We start from the raw sequence: 17522 nt of genomic DNA, 5'->3' as shown, positions 1-17522 counted from the left end.
CAAGTTGGGTTGGTTATTTTTTGGTCTATAGCCAAGAACAGAGGTTCCGTAGTTTGCCACCTTAATAGAAGCCTGTCTCCTAAAAAGAACGTTCCTCAATCTTGGGCTTTAGGAGGGTTTGACAACTCCATCCCTGGATCTCAAAGCTCTTTTGAAGGTACTTGTTTTAGAGATGAAGTCTTTTTACATAATACAGGCTGGTCTTGAAATTCTGGCCTGAGGAAATTCTTCAACCTCAATGTATTATGTAGCTATCATTACAGGTATGAGCCAGGATGCCTGGATCTTTCATAAAGACATTTTTGTCAGGGATGGCTCACAAGTTTTTTGCTATCAGGGGATAAAAAAATAGGTCACCTAGCCGGGCATGGTGGCTCACGCCTATAATCCCAGCACTTTGGGAGGCCAAGGTGGGTGGATCACAAGGCCAGGAGATCGAGACCATCCTGGCCAACATGGTGAAACCCCGTCTCTGCTAAAAATACAAAAATTAGCTGGACATGGTGGTGGACACCTGTAATCCCAGCTACTCGGGAGGCTGAGGCAGAAGAATTCCTTGAACCCAGGAGGCGGAGGTTATAGTGAGCCAAGATTGCGCCACTGCACTCCAGCCTGGGCGACAGAGAGAGACTCCATCTCAGAAATAAAAAAAGAAAATAGGTCACCTTTTCTATTATTATTATTATTATTTTACTGATGTTGCTCTCCCTATACATTTTTACTTTCTATTTTCTATCTCAAATTTCTCTGTTATTTTAGATTCAGACATTTAGGACATGTTAGAATTTACGTGTTATACCTGAAGTAAATTAGATAATTAGTAGGCATTCCATATTTACTAAAATATTTAGTTATACATTTAAGTTTGCTGCAGACAGAAAGGAATTATATGATTTCCATTCACTTTCTTCAGCTTATATTTAAATAATAAAGTAAGTTCTTCCCAGATATTTGTTTTATATATCAGAGGCTTTAATTACATTCTGCAAGATTTTTTTTTAATTTATTTAGCAAGGTAAGACTATTCTTTTTTTTTTTTTTTTTTTTTTTTTGACACGGAGTCTGGCTCTGTTGCCAGGCTGGAGTGCACTGGCGGGATCTCAGCTCACTGCAAGCTCCACCTCCCGGGTTTACGCCATTCTCCTGGCTCAGCCTTCCAAGTAGCTGGGACTACAGGCGCCCGCCACTTCGCCGGGCTAGTTTTTCGTACTTTTTAGTAGAGACCGGGTTTCACTGTGTTAGCCAGGATGGTCTCAATCTCCTGACCTCGTGGTCCACCCGTCTTGGACTCCCAAAGTGCTGGGATTATAGGCTTGAGCCACCGCGCCCAGCCCTGGTAAGACTATTCTTTGCTTCTAAAGTTAAATTACAGCAGTTTCATTTTGTGTAAGAATAGCATAGATTCTTTAAGAATATATGTAGCATATATTGTGTAAGAATAGCATATATAAACATGACATTAATGAAATTTACCTCTAGTTTTCTTTAATGCTTATTTATTAAAAGCTTATCATTAGAATCTTCTATTTATGATTATATTGCAATTTCTCTTAAATTTTACTGCCATGCAGTGCATGTCGATGATTCAAAATACCTGCCTTCCATGAGTACACAGATACAGTCAAATATTGTAGTTATCTAGACAGTTTTTTTAATGGTACATCAATGTTGTATACCAGATCTTATGAGTAAACATTACTTTTATTATTATTTTGCAGTTCTATAGGTGTGCTTTTTAGTGTCAGTTTCTTAATATCAGTGTATTGTGTTTTTTTGTTTTACTTACATATTGTAATTCTAGACAATTTGCAATTCTGTTTGTGCACTTTAAGTCAATGTAGGGTTTAGTTAAGAAATAAATTAGGCCGGGCGCGGTGGTTCAAGCCTGTAATCCCAGTACTTTGGGAGGCCGAGACGGGCAGATCATGAGGTCAGGAGATCGAGACCATTCTGGCTAACACGGTGAAACCCCGTCTCTACTAAAAAATACAAAAAACTAGCCGGGCGAAGTGGCGGGTGCCTGTAGTCCCAGCTACTCGGGAGGCTGAGGCAGGAGAATGGTGTGAACCCGAGAGGAGGAGCTTGCAGTGAGCTGAGATCCGGCCACTGCACTCCAGCCTGGGGGACAGAGCAAGACTCCGTCTCAAAAAAATAAATAAATAAATAAATAAATAAATAAGCCATATGTCTATCACCATCAGATTATATGTTTCTGAGGCCGGGCGCGGTGGCTCAAGCCTGTAATCCCAGCACTTTGGGAGGCCGAGACGGGCGGATCACAAGGTCAGGAGATCGAGACCATCCTGGCTAACATGGTGAAACCCCATCTCTACTAAAAATACAAAAAACTAGGCGGGCGAGGTGGCGGGTGCCTGTAGTCCTAGCTACTCGGGAGGCTGAGGCAGGAGAATGGGGTAAACCTGGGAGGCGGAGCTTGCGGTGAGCTGAGATCCGGCCACTGCACTCCAGCCTGGGCGACAGAGCAAGACTCCGTCTCAAAAAAAAAAAAAAAAAAAAAAAAGATTATATGTTTCTGTTTTTATCTATAAATATGACCCCAATTATTATTATGGCTTATCTCGTATATATTCTTTCTTAGTTGATTTTCAGTGGTGGTTTTACCTTGTCTGAGCAGTTGTGAAAATAATCTTATTTTCACCCTGTGTTTAATAATGAATATATATTTCCTTTGTGTGAAACACTTTTGTGATTTGAAGGTAATTTTAGAAAATATTTATAATTCTACATTTAGTTTTCCTTCTAAAATAATTTTTTTAAAAACAGATAACATAAAATTGATTATTTAAAAATCTATTTAAGTGTACATTTTATGGCCAGGCATGGTAGTGGCTCACCTCTGTAATCCCAGAAACTTAAGAGGTCAAAACAGCTGGATCACTTGAGCCCAAACATTTGAGACAAGCTGAGGAAACATGTAAAGACCTGCTCTACACAAAAATCTTTAAAATAACAAGCCATGATGGTGTGCACCTGTGGTTCCAGCAACCTGGGAGATCAAGGGACAAGGAGCACTTTATCCTGGGAGTTTGAGGCTGAAGTGAGCCATAATTTTGCCACTGCACACCAGCTTGGGTGACAGAGTGAGACCCTCTGTCAAAAAAAAGCTGTGGATTTCAGGCATGTTAAAGTATATTCACCTGGTTATGCGAAAGGCTTCTAGAGGTTCTACATCTTTTAAAACTAAAACTCAATACCCACTAAGTAACAACTGCCCATTTTACCGTCTCTCCAGCCCTTGGCAAACACCTTTCCACTTTCTGTTTTTATGAGTCTGACTATTTAACTTGTCTCATGTAAATGGAATCATGTAGTATCTATCATTTTGTTACTGGTTTATTTCACGTTACATAATATTTTCAAAATTTACCTTAAAATGTGACAAGATTTTCTTTTTTAAGCCTGAATAGGCCGGGCGCGGTGGCTCAAGCCTGTAATCCCAGCACTTTGGGAGGCCGAGATGGGTGGATCACGAGGTCAGGAGATCGAGACCATCCTGGCTAACACCGTGAAACCCCGTCTCTACTAAAAAATAGAAAAAACTAGCCGGGTGAGGTGGCAGGCGCCTGTAGTCCCAGCTACTGGGGAGGCTGAAGCAGGAGAATGGCGTAAACCCGGGAGGCAGAGCTTACAGTGAGCTGAGATCCGGCCACTGCACTCCAGCCTGGGAGACAGAGCAAGACTCCGTCTCAAAAAAAAAAAAAAAAAAAAAAAGCCTGAATAATATTCCATGTCTGTATATGTTAAATTTTTTTTTGATGTATTTATAAATCAAGGGACATCTAAGTTGTTTCAGCCTTTTGACTTTTGTGAATTCTGGTACAATAAGCATAAACATTTAAATATCTCTTCCAGGTTCTGTGTTGCATACTTTGGAAATAAATTTATAAATAAGATTGCTATAATTGGTTATAATTTTATGTTTAATTATCTGAGGAACATTTGTAACATTTTAAAATAATGCCTGCATCTTTCTTTTCCGCCAACAATTAACATAGGTTTCATTTTCATAGCATCATCAACAGATTTGGTTTTCTTAAAAAATCGTTAGTGGCTATTCTAATGGGTGTGAAGTTATTTTGTCTTTCATTGTAATTTTTATGCATTCCTCTACAAAATAGTAATTTTGTGTGTCTGTTCAAATACTCTTCCTGTTTATACTTTTTTTTTTTTTTTTTTTGAGACGGAGTCTCGCTCTGTCGCCCAGGCTGGAGTGCAGTGGCCGGATCTCAGTTCACTGCAAGCTCTGCCTCCCGGGTTCCCGCCATTCTCCTGCCTCAGCCTCCCAAGTAGCTGGGACTACAGGCGCCCACCACCTCGCCCAGTTAGTTTTTTTTGTAGTTTTAGTAGAGACGGGGTTTCACTGTGTTCGCCAGGATGGTCTCGATCTCCTGACCTCGTGATCCACCCGTCTCGGCCTCCCAAAGTGCTGGGATTACAGGCTTGAGCCACCGCGCCTGGCCCTGTTTATACTTTTGATAAAAATTTAGTTTAATTAGTTTTCCATTTCTAAATCCCATTATTCAACTTTATTGTTCAGTTTTAAGAGTTGCTTATATATTCTGAATATTAACTTCTATCACATGTGATTTGCAAATATTTTCACTGATTTTCTAGGAGGCATTGTCACTCTCTTGAATTTGTTTTTGATGTTCAAAAATTTCTAAGTATATTTCAGTTAAATTTTTCTGTTCTTTGTTGCTTATGCATTTAATGTCATTTAAGAAAATGATTCCAAGGCCAATGTTACGTCTTTTCTCCACGTTTTTTTTTAAGAGATTTGTTAGCTATTTTTTATATCTAAGTATTTTATTTAAATTTTTTTTGCATATGGTTCAAGGAAAAAATCCAGCTTTATCAGTGCAGATATTCAGTTTTCAGCATTAATTTTTGAAGATACTATCTTTTCTTTATTGTGTGCTCATGGTAGCTTTGTGGAAGTTCGCTTATTTACAGAAGGGTTCATTTCTGGGCTCCCTATTCTGATTTATCATCTGTTTATCCATCTTTGTGTCAGTACTACATTGTTCTGTTATAGCTTTTAACATGTTTTGAAATGAGAAAGTATATTGGCTCCTCTTTTTCATGGGCGTTTGGCTAGTTATAGTTCATAATCAAATTTAAAAACTTTAAAGAATATTTCTGTTTAAACAACCTGTGCTATTAGTATTTTTATAGAAATTACGTCGAATTTGTTTACCACTATAGGTTGTATTGACGTCTTAACAAAATTAAATATTTAAGCAAGAATATGTTAGTGATTGATTGATTGATTGATTTTGAGATGGAGTCTCACTCTTGACACCCAGGCTGGAGTGCACTGGCAAGTTCTTGGCTCACTGCAACCTCCGCCTCCCGGGTTCAAGCAATTCTCCTGCCTCAGCCTCCCGAGTAGCTGGGATTACAGGCGCCTGCCACCACTCCCTGCTAATTTTTTGTAGTTTTAGTAGAGACAGGGTTTTGCCATGTTGGGAAGGCTGGTCTTGAACTCCTGACTTCAAGTGATCCACCCACCTCGGCCTCCCAAAGGATCTTGCTATATTTTTTGGGTTTTTTTTGAGATAGAGCCTCACTGTGTCATCCAGGCAGGAGTGCAGTGGCATGATCTCGGCTCAACACAACCTCTACCTTCTGGGTTCAAGTGATTCTCCTGATTCAGTCTCCTGAATAGTTGGGATTACAGGCACCCTCCATCATGTCTGGCTAATTTTTTTTGTATTTTTAGTAGACACGGGGTTTCATCATGTTGGTCAGTCTGGTCTCAAACTCTTGACATTAGGTATTCCAGCCACCTCGGTCTCCAGCAAAGTGCTGGAATTACAGGCGTGAGCCACGGTGCCCAGTTCTTGTGTTTAATTTTTATATACTTTTGGGTTTTCCTGTTTTACATTTACTTTTAAGTTAGAATAATACCATCAGCAAATCTGTCCTGCCAAATAAAAAGAGAAAAACCTTTCAAAATAACCACATTTTGAAAAAGCACACTGGCACTGCATAAGCCCTACATACAAAGAATGCTGAAAAGCATCCCACTTATTCCAAAATTGACCACATAATTGGAAGTAAAACACTCCTCAGCAAATGCAAAAGAACAGAAATCATAACAAACAGTCTCTCAGACCACAGTGCAATCAAATTAAAACTCTGGATTAAGAAACTCACTCAAAACCACACAATTACATAGAAACTGAACAACCTGCTCCAGAATGACTACTGAGTAAATAACAAAGTGAAGGCAGAAATAAATAAGTTCTTTGAAACCAATGAGAACAAAGACACAACATACCAGAATCTCTGGAACACAGACAAAGCAGTGTCTAGAGGAAAATTTATAGCACTAAATGCTCACAAGAGAAAGCAGAAAAGATCTAAAATCAATGCCCTAAAATCACAATTAAAAGAACTAGAGAAGCAAGAATAAACAAATTCAAAACCTAGCAGAAGACAAGAAATAACTAAGATCAGAGTGTTATGCCCAGACCGTTTATTCCCCGAAGAAGACCACCAGAGTCCAGAGTCAAAGCTAAGCAGCAAGGATCTTTATTACAGGTTCGAACCTGGAACTCTCCCTCGCTCGTGAAACGAGACGGGCAGGAGAGCTCCCCCACTCAGCTCCGAACAATGTTATATAGTCTAAGAAAAGTGGGCATAGAGTTATTATACAAATCAGATATATGATTGGCTAGTGTTTGAACAAGGCGATTTGGCTAACTATGATTGGTTCCTGCCATTTCTGATATTTTGGTTCAAACTTTGAGGCGGGAGAGCAGGTTTATGGCAGCAAGAGTTTATCTTACTTAAACACGTCTTGTGACCTTACCTCAGAACTTACAAAATCTCTGGTATGTGCAAAACAAAATCTCTGGTACGTGCAGAAAACCAGGTACTCACAGAACTTACGAAATCTCTGGTATGTGCAAAGATTAGAGAGCAGAACAAGGGTGTAGCGGGTGGGGGCGGGTACACATCTATCTTTGTGTCCTTTCATTTCTCCCTTCTCATAAGTAACTGGATGTCCAATCTTGGATTTCCAGAGTCTTATAATATAGCCTCACTTTCTGGGTGCAGGAGAGGCTGGTGATGGCTACGGAGGACCATTAGTTGGATGGTATCAAACCTTTCTCTGACAAATTGTAAAATTTTATTTACCACACAGGGGCCTATAGTGAATAGAAGTAGTAAAGACATTAGGGGGCCTAAAAGGGGTGCCAGAAGGGAAAACATTGAAGAGCTCCACCAATTGTTAGCGGCTGTAGTGAATTTTTGCTTTTTCATTTCTAAGCTTAGTTCGTGTAGGCGTTGGACTCTCTCCTCAACTAACCCTGACTCATTTATATCGAAACAGCATTCTTCTTTGAGGAACATACAGGTACCTCCTTTCTCAGCCGTGAGTAAGTCTAAGGCTCTGCGGTTTTGAAGAGTGACCTGTGCTAGGGAGGTGAGCTGCCGCTGAAGGGAGGCTGGGGAATAGGCGGAGTCTTCCATAGCAACAGAGAATTGTTGTAACAGCTTGTCGTTTTCTATCATGGAGTGTTGTAGGGCCCCTCCTGCTAACCCCGCTGCGACGACAGAGGTGGTTAAGGATATTCCGGCAATTAGTGGTAGAAAAACTGCTCGTCTATGTCGCGCAGTTTTAGTTGGGGCGGTCCCTCCCAGCCTATGAACTCTGCCGGGGTTAGCAGTGTCAGTCGGGGAACTAGGGTAACAGGGATACACAACTGTCCATCAGAGATGCTTTTGGACAGAGTTTTTAACAGAGTCATATTACACCAGAAGAACACACCAGGGGGAGCATATATGGGACTATTAGGGTATGTAGCCGATTGGTTACAGAGGCTGTTGCTAAATGCCGAATAACAATAGGGGTATTTCTCTTGGTATGGGTCACGGTACAGGGCTACATCGGGTATCGTGACTATCGATGAGTTAAAACCTGTATAGTTTGTGGGAGGGGAGGATAGAGGAACAGCCGTTAATGGTGGTCTTCCTAGGGTTGCACACATAAAACAAGAGGACAAGTCGCCTAAACCAGTGAGGTTGGCGAATGCTAGCCCTTCCCGTAATAGAGTTAGCCAGGAGAAGGGCTGCAAGTCTTGTGATAGCTTGGTTTCTTGCCTGTGGATTTGTGTGTGGATTAAGGGTTGAATCTGGACTAGACTTCTCCACAGATATAAATGGCTACTGGGCCAGGTACTAGTTGATGAGTAATATACTCCCCCATGTTGTGGGGTTGTCCACCGAGAGTCCCATGGGTCTCTAATTATCCAAGTGTAAGTGACGGGAGACTCAGTTTTGTAAAAATATCACCCTTGTCGTTCTCTCCAGTATCGGACAGAGTGCGTCTTACAGTAGCTATATGGGCAACCTGCACTCTGGTGCCACCAATAATTTTTACAATTATATTCAGTTTGATCATATTCAAAACAGATCATGGGTATTGCTGGTTGGGCAATCTGGAACCTAGTGAAATTGAGGTAAACTATAGTATTACACCCTGAGGGGGGGCAGTCTGCGCTAGCTAGCAGTTTACCCGCTTGGGGGGTTTCCCCGGGGTGAGTTTTGTTCTCATAGAGCCAGAACCTCCAGACATAGGGATTAGACGGCGCAGCAGTGAGGAGAGTCAGATGCATAAGGCATAAAAGCATAGGTAAGCTAGACATGGTTACGGCTATGGGGATGACGGCGCAGGGTTAGCTTTAAGGGATTGTTCTTAGCTTTGTCTACAGTCCATGTAACCGGTGCTCCATATGGCTCGAGAAGGTCGGATGTTGGGTCCACTGGTTTGACGTGTGTGTAGTGGATCCACGAAGCGATGCCTTCTACTTTGAGAGCGGTGGGAGTAGTCAGGAGTACTTGCAGTGGTCCTTTCCACCTGGGTTGAAGAGTTTCTTGCCGGTGGCGCTTGACTAGGACCCAGTCTCCCGGCTGGAACAGATGAGGCGTCGGCGGAGGTCCTGCCTCGTACAGTTCTCGTAGTCTGGGCCAAATTTCCTGGTGAATTTTCTGTAAGGCTTGTAAGGAGAACAGGAGCTCAGAGACATTTTCAGTTTCAGGTTTGAGTAAGTCATCTTTTAGACTGGGGACCAGGGGTGGGGGTCTGCCATACATGATTTCATATGGTGTGAGGCCTAGTCTGTAAGGGGTATTTAAGGCCCGGAACAGAGCGTAGGGGAGAAGTACTACCCAATTAGCGCCAGTCTCCATGGTCAATTTAGTTAAGGTCTCCTTCAGAGTCCGATTCATCCTTTCTACCTGTCCTGAGCTTTGGGGCCTATAAGCACAATGTAATTTCCAATTTGCCCCCAGAATGGAAGCCAAATCCTGACTTACCTTAGCAACGAAGGCTGGTCCATTGTCTGACCCTATTTGGACAGGAAAGCCATACCTGGGGAGGATTTCTTCCAAAATTTTCTTTGCTACAACCTGAGCAGTTTCTCTCTTAGTTGGGAACGCTTCTGTCCATCCTGAAAAAGTATCTACAAAGACAAGTAAGTACTGATACCCATATTTTCCAGGCTTTATCTCAGTAAAGTCTATTTCCCAATAGATACCAGGCCTAGTTCCTCTACACCTAATTCCTGTGGTGGTCTGGATTTGGGGGCAAGCATTGTTTAGTTGGCAGGCTTTGCAATTTGTTGTGACATCGCTGGCCAGTTCAGCTATGCGCCTGATTCTAAACTTGGCGTGCCTGATTAAGTCCATCATTCGCCGGGCACCCAGGTGGGTTGTCCGGTGGATGTGTTCCAACACCTGCCGTCCTAATTTTTCTGGTAGGATGGTTTGGTCATTTATATCAGTCCACCACCCATTTTTAACCTGTTTTAGGGGAAGCGTGTTCATCCATTCGCGATCCTGTTCGGTATAGTCGGGAAAACATGGCAAATTTCGCGGGCCAGGATCGGGGAGCAGGAGCGCGAGGAGCTGACTGGGAGCTTTTGCTATGCTCCTTGGGGTTTGGTCGGCTAAGAAGTTGCCTCGAGCAATTGGCGTAGTTGGTTTCTCATGCCCAGGGCAATGTACGATAGCCAATTTCTTTGGTTTCCACAAAGCAGTTAATAGAGCTAGGATCTCTTGCTTGCTTTTTATTTCTTTGCCTTCGGCTGTTAATAGCCCCCTTTCTCTGTAGATGGCCCCATGTATGTGCGCAGTAGCAAAAGCATAGCGGCTATCCGTGTATACTGTTAGTTTTTTCTCTGCCCCTAGGGTGAGGGCCTGTGTAAGGGCTATCAGTTCGGCTCTTTGGGCCGATGTCCCTGGAGGCAAGGGTTCCGCCCAGATTACCTCAGTCTCTGACGTTACAGCCGCTCCTGCATACCGCTGGCCTTGGTGGACATAGCTGCTGCCATCAGTGAACCAGGTGAGTTCTGTGTCGGGGAGCAGACGATCTTGCAGGTCCTCCCGCACCCCATGCACCTGAGCCAGTATCTCAGTGCACTCATGGGACGGGGCGTCCAAGTCTGGATTTGGCAGCAGTGAAGCAGGGTTTAAAGAGGTTGGGGGCAGAAAAGTTATTCTGAGGGGGTTTAACAGCAGTCCTTGATAGTGGGTGAGCCGGGCGTTACTCATCCATCGGTCCGGCGGCTGCTGGAGGACGCCTTCAATGGCATGCGGGGTTATAACGCACAACTCTTGCCCCATGATAAGTTTATCAGCGTCTCGGACCATTAGGGCGGTCGCCGCGATTATCCGGAGGCAGGGTGGCCAGCCAGCAGCCACTGAATCTAATTTTTTTGACAAATAGGCAACTGGCCTCTGCCAGGGGCCTAGGTACTGTGTTAACACGGCTTTTGCAACACCCTTACTTTCATCCACGTATAAGTGGAAGGGCTTGGAGACATCAGGGAGCCCCAGCACGGGGGCTGATAACAAGGCAGTTTTGATTTGCTGAAAGGGCAGCTCAGCCTCTTCCGTCCAATTGAAGGGCTGCCGTTCCTTTGTTGCCTGGTATAGGGGCTTGGCTAACTCGGCAAATCCGGGTATCCATAACCTACAGAACCCTGCCGACCCCAGGAATTCTCTCACTTGCCGTGTTGACTGGGGTCTAGGGATGCGTAGGACTGTTTCCTTTCGGGCTTTGGTTAGCCAGCGTTGCCCCCCTTTTAATAGGTACCCCAGATAAGTTACCTCCGACTTGCAGATCTGAGCCTTTGTTGCTGAGGCTCGGTAGCCTAGCTCCCCCAGAGTCTTCAGGAGGTCCTCAGTCCCTCAAACACAAGTTTCCGGGGACCTGGCCGCTATTAAGAGATCATCAACATATTGCAAAAGAGTTATTTCAGGGTGTTGCCGCCGGTACTCACCCAGATCTTCATGAAGGGCTTCATCGAACAGGGTTGGCGAGTTCTTGAACCCTTGTGGCAGTCTGGTCCATGTTAGCTGACCGTTGATGCCCCTCTCAGGATCCGTCCATTGAAATGCAAGAGTTCTTGACTTTTGGGAGCCAGAGGAAGGCTGAAGAAAGCGTCTTTTAGATCAAGAACGGTATACCACTGTTTTTTGGGATGTAAGGCACTCAGAAGGGTGTATGGATTGGGCACAGTGGGATGTATGTCCATGACCCTTTTATTAACTTCTCTTAAATCCTGTACTGGCCTGTAGTCCGTACTGTTGGGTTTACGAACAGGTAACAGTGGAGTATTCCAGGATGAGTGGCAAGCCCGTAGGACTCCCTGGTCTAGGAGTCGGCGGATATGGGGCGTAATTCCTTCTCTTGCCTCCAGGGGCATAGGATATTGCCGAACCCGAACCGGGTCCGTCCCTGGCTTAACTTCCACAAATATGGCAGGTCGATGTTTAGCTAGCCCCAAGCCCCCAGTTTCTGCCCACGCTTCAGGGAAACGCTGGAGCCAAGAGTCAATTCCCTGATCGGGGGGCTTTTGCTCTTGATGGAGTCGGTACTCATCTTCTAAGGTGACAGTCAGGATAGATATTGGCCTGTTTTGGGAATCAGTTATCTTGGGCCCTTCTGGCTCAAAGTGGATTTGGGCCCCCATCTTTGTCAGCAAGTCCCTCCCTAGTAGAGGGCAGGGGCTCTCTGGGATGACTAGGAAGGAATGGGAGACTTTTCCCGTTCCTAAGTCTACAGTCCTCTGGGTTGTCCAGGGGTATTTTTTGATGCCTGTGGCCCCGTGCACCCAGGATGTTTTCTTAGACATTTTTCCAATTGGTTTGGTTAGGACTGAGCGTTCCGCCCCAGTATCGACCAAGAAGCGAACTGGGGACCCCTCCACTTGCAAAGTTACCCTGGGTTCGGGGAGGGGGTCCGAACCCCGTTCTCCCTAGTCAGAGTCCTGGGTAACGAGTACGGAGGTAGGGTTAGCTGGTCTCCGTTTCTTTGGGCAGTCTTTAATCCAGTGGCCACGTTCCTTGCAATAAGCACACTGATCTTTTTCTAATCCTTGCCTAGGGCCTTGCTTTTTCTGCTTTCTGTTTTGGCCATTTCCTGCCTGGGGGAAAGCTGCTACTAAGACTTTGGTCATTTCTTTGGTTGCCTTGAACTGTTTTTCTTCTGGAGTATCCCTATTATTATAAACTCGCTGGGCCATCTGAAGGAGGTCCTGAATCTGCTTTCCCTCTAAACCTTCTAATTTCTGGAGTTTTCTTTTAATATCTGGTGTTGCCTGGTTTACAAAGGACATTACTACCGCTGCCTGATTTTCCGGTGCTTCCGGGTCCATAGGGGTAAACTGTCTGAAGGCTTCCATTAATCTCTCTAAATACACAGCGGGGCTTTCTGTCTTACCTTGTAACACAGAATATACTTTAGCCAAATTGGTGGGCTTGCGAGCTGCAGCCCGGAGACCCGCCATTAGAGTCTGGCGATAAATGAGCAGTCGTCCCCTACCTTCTGCCGTGTTGTAGTCCCATCTGGGCCGGGTCAAAGGGAAAGCCGCATTAATGAGGTCAGGATTTGCAGTTGGCTGGCTGTCATCTCCTGGAACCAGTTTTCTGGCCTCAACTTGGTTTCTTTCCCGCTCCTCCGTTGTGAACAGGATTCGGAGGAGCTGTTGACAGTCATCCCAGGTCGGCTGGTGAGTAAACATGACACTGTCTAACAACGAGGTTAGATCTTTGGGATTATCTGAGAACCGAGCATTTTGGGACTTCCAATTGTATAAATCACTGGTGGAAAAAGGCCAATACATGAGACGGGAGAGCCCGGTATCATCGAGCGATCCTATTTCTCTGAGAGGCAGGGCTACAGTGGAGTCAGGGAGTCGGGAAGCTTGGTCCCGCTGTACGCGGCCTCGTGTTCGGCCGGCCGGCCCCCCCAGGTTACTTTCGCTCTCGGCTGCTTCCGCTTCTCGGTTTCCCTCTACAGAAGCACCACCCTGGGGGACTGGGTCCTGCGGGATAAGGTGCGGATATGGTGGGGGAAATGTGGGTTCTAACGTTAGGGGGTCCTGGCTGTCCGGCAGCACAGGGGCCGAGGGAGCAGAGGGAGTCTTTTGTCTTGTAGGTCGCATTACTAGGACTTTGCAGGGCTCAGGGATGAATGGAGTTATCCAGGGTGGTGGGTTTTCCACAAGATCCTGCCACACTAGAATATAAGGAATTTGATCAGGATGTCCTGACTGCCCTGGCAGGAAAATCTTAGTTTTTACCTTAGTAATAATAGAGAGACAGAAAGTTCCTTCGGAGGGCCACCCTACGCCGACAGAGGGCCACTCCGAACGGCAGAAAGTAACTAGCTTTCCCTTCTTTAGTTCTACGCTTAAGTTACGCCCCCGAGCCTTCACATCCTTAAAATTGGTAACAAGGAGTGAGAGCGGCGTGCTCTGGTTGTTGCCCATCTTTGGACTGCTCCTACAAAGAGAAGGGGGTACGAAAATGAGTGTGAAGCAGAGGGGAGTATCCGACAGGTCCGGTCCTGGAAGGGGAAGAAAAGGTTTTATGTTTCGTTTTGGGCTTACACTTAACACTTAACAATAACGGACAGACAGTAATAACGATGAGCATTCGCGAGCGCGTGTCGGACTTCCGACCTGAGTCAGACGGGGCAACCAAGGATGGAGGCCCCCAGATGGGCACTGGGGGACGTCTCCCACCAGTCCCGAGTGGCTGTCTTCTAGCGCGTCCGCCAAGACCGTGCCACTTACAGAACAGACCAATACAGATTACAGATTACGGATTTCGCGAAATTTCAGGGAGACAGACAGAGACAAAGACAGAGACAGTGACAAAGCCGGCTTACCTACAGATTAAGATCCGTTGACTTGGGGGTCTGGTGGGCTTGGGGGAAATCCCGGACGAGCCCCCATTTGTTATGCCCAGACCGTTTATTCCCCGAAGAAGACCACCAGAGTCCAGAGTCAAAGCTAAGCAGCAAGGATCTTTATTACAGGTTCGAACCTGGAACTCTCCCTCGCTCGTGAAACGAGACGGGCAGGAGAGCTCCCCCACTCAGCTCCGAACAATGTTATATAGTCTAAGAAAAGTGGGCATAGAGTTATTATACAAATCAGATATATGATTGGCTAGTGTTTGAACAAGGCGATTTGGCTAACTATGATTGGTTCCTGCCATTTCTGATATTTTGGTTCAAACTTTGAGGCGGGAGAGCAGGTTTATGGCAGCAAGAGTTTATCTTACTTAAACACGTCTTGTGACCTTACCTCAGAACTTACAAAATCTCTGGTATGTGCAAAACAAAATCTCTGGTACGTGCAGAAAACCAGGTACTCACAGAACTTACGAAATCTCTGGTATGTGCAAAGATTAGAGAGCAGAACAAGGGTGTAGCGGGTGGGGGGCGGGTACACATCTATCTTCGTGTCCTTTCACTACTAGGGAGGCTGAGGCAGGAGAATTGCTTGAACCTGGGAGGCGGAGTTTGCAGTGAGCCGAGATCGTGCCATTGCACTCCAGCCTGGGCAACAAGAGTGAAACTCCGCCTCAAAAAAAAAAAAAATAATACAAAAATTAGCCGAGCGTGGTGGCAAATTCCTGTAGTCCCAGCTACTTGGGAGGCTAAGTCAGGATAATCGCTTGAACCCAGTAGGCGGAGGTTGTGGTGAGCCAAGATTGCCCCATTGCACTCCAGCCTGGGCAATAACAGGGAAACTCCGTCTCAAAACAAACAAAAAAGCAAAGGACAGTTGCCCTGAATAACCGAAAAGATAAGAAAGAAAGAGGATAGAAGGAAAGAAAAGCATTGCCTGAGGCAGGTTGGGGAAAGGGAGGCGCTCAGGGATGCCAGTGAAAGATCCACCCATTGCAGCGACACTGAGAAATTCAGGCGGCGACTTCTCAGTCTCAAATTTCTCAGGAAATTTCCAGCAATTTCATTAGCTCTCAAGTTTCCCCTTTTGAGAATAGAAGCTCCCCATGTCTCATGATCCTGTACATGCCTAAGCGTGTCACGCACAACTGTCAGCAAAGAGCACAGGGAAAATTAATCTACAGAGTGTAGTGGCATGAGCTTGGCTCACTGCAACCTCTGCCTCCCGGGTTCAAGACATTCTCCTGCCTCAGCCTCCTGAGTAACTGGGATTACAGGCATGAGCCACAGCGCCTGGCCTGCTTCATCTATTTTTAACCAAGAGTGACATTACTGAGAGGGGCCTCTAACCGCCTAAATTTTTTTTTTTTTTTTTTTTTTTTTTTTTTTTTTTTTGAGCCAGAGTTTCCCTGTTGTTGCCCAGACTGGAGTGCAATGGCACGATCTTGGTTAACTGCATTTAAGTGATCTCCGCTTCCCATGTTCAAGTGATTTTCCCACCTCAGCCTCCCGAGTAGCTAGGATTACAGGTATGTGTCACCACGCCTAGCTAGTTTTTGTATTTTTAGTAGAGACGGGTTTCTCCATGTTGGTCAGGCGGGTCTCGAACTCCTGACCTCAGGTGATCCACCTGCCAGGCTTCCCAAAGTGCTGAGATTACAGATGTGAACCACCATGCCCAGCCAACACCCTAAATTTTAGAAAGGACTCGAAGCTTCCTAACTTAGGCCTCAAGCTTTTTATTAAGAGAGTTCTTTAACCCAGTATGTCTTAGGAGAGACTCTAACTCTTCTATGTTGGGCCTGTAACCCAATCCCATTTTTTACCCTGGTAAAGTTTACCCCACTACTTACCCCAAGTTGGCTAATTAGTGCTGCAGTTTATTTCCTTCAGTTAAGTTTTCTCCTCAGTATGGTCCCTTTATAGTTTGCCAGAAAGCTGTTACTGAAAAGGGCTTTTGACCCAGACCCCAAGAAGTCAGGGTGAGTCCATGCAGTAAAACAAAAGCAAGTTTATTAGAGAAGTAAAGAAACAAACAAACAAAAAAATGGCTGCTCCATAGGCAGAGCAGCTAATATAATTCTTGTCTCTTAAATAGGCTTTGACCATAGGAGGCCTTGAGACAATTCTGTAAGCCCAGCGGCTAGGTGATGTGACTTTCATCTTCTGCTTAAACCCTGTGCACAAAAGGAAGAGTGGCTTATCACTGGACTTCACACACAGGGGATGTAACACTTCAGTCTAGGGTAATTGTGATATGTTCCTGTGCCGATCAACCAGATAATGTGATTCTTCTATTTTCCTGAGACCTTCCTACAGTGGGGATTGTAACATATTGCTTGGCCCAGCACCTACGTGATGTGACTCTTCCTCATACCAGAGACTTGCACCTAGGGTAGTTGTGACATATAGCTGAGCCCAGCCCCTAGGTTGTGTGACTCTTTTGATTATCCTCAGCTCTACCCACAAGGAGCTCTGGGAAATATATCTTTGAGCCCCTCAATTAGGTGATGTGACTCCCCTTCCTGGACTCTTTCCTCGGGAGGTATTGTGACAAATTCCTGGTCCAAGTACCCAGGTAATGTAACTCTTTTCTACTGCTTGGACTCTACCCAAGGAGAGATTATAATGTATCACTGAACCCAGCACCTACGTTATGTGACTTTCCTCTTTTGTGTGAGTCTTGCATAAATTGTGTATTGTGACAAATAACTGGGTCTAAAACCTAGGTGATGAGACTCTTCTGCATGGGCCCTGCCTACAGGGGGTATCATGACATATCTTTTTGTTTGTTTTTTTAATCACCTAGGTGATGTGCCTTTGCTTGTGTGTGTGTGCGTCCTGTCCCTGCCAAGAGTGGGGATTGTAACATATCACTAAACTCCTTGTTTGCCTGGGCCCTGCTTATATTTGGTAGTGTGACATATGTCTGAGACAAACACCTAGGGCGTGAGAGCCTTCTGCCTGGGTCCTGCCCACAAGGAGCCTTTTGCCTTATCTCTGCATCCATCAACTAGGAGATGTGACTCTTCTTTTCTGTCTGGGCTCTGCAAAAACAAGTGATTGTGACATATCATCAAATGCAGCAACTAGATGATGTGATTTTTCTTCCCTTCTTGAGCCCTGGGTATACTGTGTATTGTGATATATGGCTGGGTCCGACATCAAGGTAATGTGACTCTGCTAAATGGACTCTGCCCACAGGAGTATTATGACATATCTTTACACTTATCACCTTGGTTATGTGACTCTTTTTATTTCCCTGAGCCCTCTTGAAATAGGGATT

At 45.0% G+C, this 17522-nt stretch overlaps 1 protein-coding gene across 1 annotated transcript in view; it reads right to left on the bottom strand.

The window, feature by feature from the left end:
* The window catches only part of LOC105464255 (zinc finger protein 729-like), a 424831-nt gene that overhangs the window by 220597 nt on the left and 186712 nt on the right, over positions 1-17522 (bottom strand).

Source organism: Macaca nemestrina, chromosome 20 (genome assembly GCF_043159975.1).
Source record: "Macaca nemestrina isolate mMacNem1 chromosome 20, mMacNem.hap1, whole genome shotgun sequence".
Classification (NCBI taxonomy): domain Eukaryota; kingdom Metazoa; phylum Chordata; class Mammalia; order Primates; family Cercopithecidae; genus Macaca; species Macaca nemestrina.
The sequence above is the reverse complement of the archived record's forward strand: the minus strand, read 5'-3'. Positions and strand labels throughout refer to the sequence as shown.